The sequence below is a fragment of the Octopus sinensis genome, linkage group LG2 (genome assembly GCF_006345805.1).
Source record: "Octopus sinensis linkage group LG2, ASM634580v1, whole genome shotgun sequence".
Lineage (NCBI taxonomy): Eukaryota > Metazoa > Mollusca > Cephalopoda > Octopoda > Octopodidae > Octopus > Octopus sinensis.
The window spans coordinates 111,572,651-111,578,019 of NC_042998.1; positions in this window are offsets into that span (position 1 = coordinate 111,572,651).

Consider the following 5,369-nt stretch of genomic DNA (forward strand, 5'->3'; position numbering starts at 1 on the left):
CAGGCAAACCTATAATTATACATTCTCTTTATGGCCATCTCTTTTATTCAGATGTAATGTATTAAGTACTGCATTATTCTATGTATCTTTTTTTCGTGACAGTAATGTGTGATTTGAGAAATACTTGGCTACTGTTTATAACTAGTTGAACGGCCACAAAGTAAAATATTATGCTAAACATGTATATATAGAACGCATTTACGTGAATTGCTTATGTAAAGACAGACTATTTCGGAACTGCTCGAGATTCAATCAAGGTTATCCCAAGTGACATTCGAACCGCGGGGTACACCAAGCTAATAAATAATCTTGAGAATAAAGATTCCACATACACCTTGCGGTAATGCATGATTAAATTGAAACATGTCTTTAACACCGACCAGAATATTGACTAATGAACCAGCAAACACTAAAGCGATATTCCCCTTCAATCTAGAAATAAAAATACAAAATTCTTACAGGGGAACATGGCGACATTTATAGTGAACATTGTTAGATTTTCTGAGATGTGATAAAAACAGATCGACTATGGCAAGTTTATGTCATTAAAGTATAACCTTCTTGTGAAACATGTAATTACGGAAGCTAGTTAGTATACAAACGCCAGGACGAAACCTCCCAGACATGGAACGACAAATCATATTTACTGAATGTTAACTTCTGCCGAAAACCTCCAATGGAAACTTCCATTCAATAGAAACAATTTACATAAGATATACTTTTCTGAAATGAGACCATCTAAGTCAAGCCTAGCAAAGATAAAAACAAAATTATGAGCATTTGTACTCTGTACCCTGGTCCCAAGTTCACATATTTACAGTTATAACCAACTGTGCATGTTTACATATGCAAACACTTTGGAAGTAAGAAGATTACGTTAACGAGAAATAAACATAAGTTTCTTAATCCGTATTCTACAAATTATCCAGTAAAGAAACAGTCAAAATATGCAAGACATTAGACACTTCAAAGCTTTAGGATCTACCATTTTGACGTTCTTCCATTTGCTAGTAAACTGCTTATTTCTATAGACAGGATTTCGTCTATCGGAGAGACGGAAAGATGGAAAAAGTTGTTGTATTGTTAAAAGATTCCATTTTCCAACAACTAATTGTCGTCTGGTACACCGGAAAGAGGCAACACATTTCGTAAAGGTAATCTGACTTCTTACAAAAAATGTTCAATAAATTACAATGAATATACGTACACGTGTTTTACATAAGCAATTTTAAAAAGTCATATTTAAAGGTGTACAAACATACATGCTTTCACATAGTAGCATATGTAAATATATACCAACCGGCACGAATCCACCTGCACACGCACACATCCACTCATACATACATAGACACAGACATACATACGCACGCATACATGCATACATACATGCATACATACATACATTACCTACATACATACGTACGTACGTACATTACATACATACATTACATACATATATACGTACGTACACACATACATGCATACATACATACATACATACATACATACATACATACATACATGCATGCATACATACATACATACATACATACATACATACATACATACATACATACATACATACATACATACGCACGTACATATGACGCCGTCACTATCAGATGTGCAGGCGTAGAGTACCGTTTAAAATTTATTTTGGAGCATTTTTTCTACATTTATCTCAACTCCTCTAGCCTAAATCAATAACTGGTTTATTTCTCCAATTATAAATAAACACCTTTTACTCCCGTCCTAAATTCAGCAACCCACTTTTGCACTATAAATAAAGCTGGGGTGTTATTCCTTAATGTAGCAAGTATGTCCGAATGAGTGTCCTGGGAGGGGAGACCCCATTTTTTTTACCTGTAGGTATCTGAAGTCTTCTTTGAACAATCAGAGATTAATTTACTTGGAATGAAAGTATACAGTTATTAATAAGAAGAGTTAAAATAGAAGCATGCAAGATTTCACAGCCTTAACATCACTCCTTCATAAACAGCTTAGGTACTTTTGAGCCTACCCTCGGAGCGTTATTCAAACTTGATTTTAAAAAATATTCCTTATACCACGTGGAATTTCGCTAACATGATCATGGTCGAAATTCAGAACAATACCACCGGCGAAAACGGTACTACAATACCAGTAAGCTATCTGAGAAGACATAAGTACTTCCATTTTATTTGAACTTTAAATCTAAACCAGGTAAGGCTAAGAAAAAGCCCGTGAAGACCCTTCTATCAGATATATGAAGCGTTTATAAAAATCCTGGGACGAAGCTCATCTCAACTTAAGCACCATTACAACGAAACAACTTCGGTAGCAAGCCAAATAGAAAAATGGCTTGCTCTTGTGATGTAAATCCATCTTCTCAAATCACTGAAAACTGGTCAAAACTTGCCAGAAGAGAGATCGAAAATAGTGCAAACAAACCACTGCCGCCATCACTAGATTCTCGGGTTTCTCCAAATGTAGCTGAGTCAACAGAGATAACTGGGAAATATATTCAACTTACAAACAACCTGAAACCACAGTCCGTAGAAAACTTTTCTGTTTTCGAAATTACTGTTAAGCAACAAGTCATTCCTAACAAAATTAAGAAAAAAATTTAACAGCTCCAATATAGAAAGTTATCATGATTCCATGAACTGGAGATCATATAGAATCACGTGATGTTAATTAATTGAAATATTAATACCTTCATACACTACTGCTATCACTCTTAAAGAACACCTAGGATAAATCTGCAGTATACATATGGTAATGAAACTACTAAACGGAAGCAACCTAGATGGAAAACAAAACTCGAAGAAAACATCAACAATCTGCACTGCCATATTGGATGGTTAACCACGATAATATGTAAGGGGAATGAAATGTAAGGGGAATAATGAGTTTACACCTCATCAATAACATCTTACGAATAAATTAGTAAAACTCGGTGGTGATTCTTCACACCAAGCTCTTGAAAGGTTAATTACTCTAAAACACGAGCTCGAGACGCTGAGCAAACATCTTCGCTACCGAAGGCGAATTTCTGATCGAACCTGTAAAAATTACAAGTGTGCTTCTAATTCAGAGACATTACACAAAGAGATAAGAATGGAAAATATTAACGTTAAGAAAATCCCTTTTCAATAAAATTTTGCATCATTTTGGTCGACAAATTGGAACAAAAAGAGGGACTTCAACCTTAATGCATCGTGGATAAATGCAGTAAGGAGAGAATACTTTAAAGCATATACAATTGACCGGAAAACTTTCACCGTAACTGTAGCCAAACTCCATAATGGGAAGGCACCGGAAATGGACCTAATAGTTGGATACAGGTATACGAGGCTAATATTTTACAAGAAATAACTAATATGTATAGGCAAACGCATTATGGCAGATGAGATTGACATATCCAATTGGCATGTCATAGCACGGACAAATCTTGTAGCCGAGAATGAAATCACCGAGGTGGCAGAAAACTATAGACTCATTGCTTGCCTAAATATTATTTCAAACTGTACCCAAGCTTCCTCAACCAATTCCTTCAGGATTATTGTGAATCTAACAATATAGTGACTTATGAACAGGCTGGTGGAAAGAAGGGTGTGTGAGGATGTGCTGAACAACTCTTGATAAAGAAAGCTGTACTGTCTGAAATGAAAAAAATATCGTAGGAACCTTACAACAATATGGCTTGATTATAGGAAGGACTTTGACTCTATTCTCCACTCATGATTGTTGAAGTGTCTCCATTTTGCAAAAGTACTTGCTATCTTAACTGCCACCATTGAGAGATTCGTAAAGACCTGGGCAACAATCCTTACGCTAAAAATTGAGAGCGGAGCAATTAACTCCAATGTTATAAATATTTCAAAGGGAATATTCCAAACAAATAGATTTTCTGTAATTCAGTTCATTTTGACATTAAATCCATTATCATTCCTGCTACAAAAATCAAATGGACTCACTTTAGTGTCTGCAAACTGCTAGAAATATTTATGTAGGATATAATTTCTTTGTGGGTGACCTCAAGATTTATGTTAAAATGTGAACAATGCTAAAAAATAGTTGGAATTAATAACATTTTCAGCTAACATATGAAATGGAATTTGGCCAAAAGAAATTTTCATATTTGATAGTTGAACAGAGAAAATCAGTTCCCCAGACTCAAAACTTGTGCATCAATGGTTTCACTATCTCACCTGTTCCATACAAAGAATGTTACATGTACCTAAGCATTGATAAAAACATGCAATGCGAAGATACTGAGAATAAAGATTGTAACTCGAGGATACTTTGCTAGTCTTAGAAAAATATGGCAGTCAGGAATCTTCTCTTATAACAAGACAATATCTCACAATGTATTTTCAGTACCAGTGCTGATTCCAACATTTGGGATGCCTGACTAGTCTGATTAAAGTATCCACTTCATAGACGTTAATACCCGCAAAATTCTGAAGTCAAGGGGAAATCTCCATTATAAGAGGGATATCAACAGGCTCTAAGAAGGGATAAAGCAGATGGCGACTAGAGATCAATGTAGACAGTTTTCGAATATCGTATAGTCTCTCTCAGATAGCACTTGCTAAACAACAGCCGCAAAAATAAATGTATTAACTTAATGCTAAAAAGTGAAGCACTCTCTTCCTAATTACCTCCCATACTACCCCCAAAACAGCCGGACTAACATATCTCAAAGAAGACCTGGATATAATGTCATGATGTTGTCGCAAAAACAATATCCAATGCCATTCGGGAAAAAAAGACGGTCCTAAGATAAATATAGAGAAACTCCTTGTTGTTGAATACATACACAAACATCAACACAAGGAATACTGGTGGAAAATTCCCACCGAAACATCTGTCAAGTATAAGCATAAAATGCCGGATATTGTTGTTAGGAACAGACGAGGAAAATATGCAGTCATAGCGATCAGTCTCCCACTGAAAATCAAAGAGAAAGATGATAACTATGGGCAACTGCTTCGAAACCTCCAGCTTCTAAACCTAGATTACAAATTTGCATTTACGAGGGACGTCCAATAAGTAATGCCTCTGACTCACTTGTCTTTGTTTCATCTAGCTGAAATTTTGCATGTGCAATAATTTATATCTCTATAGAGTAAGTGATAAATTACAGCTCTGAATTAATTGTGGTTTCTGATTTACAGGTGTTTGAACCGAGTCAAGTGTGAAATGGAGCCTGTTGAGTGTCGAGCAGTGATCCGGTTTTTGTATTTGAAAGGACGCACACCACGGGAGACTTTTGATGAAATGAAAGTAACTAATGGTGATGATGCCCCATCATATGACCTTGTAAAACGCTGGCATCGTGAATTCAAACATGGTCGGAACTCTGTGGAAACAGCTCCCAGATC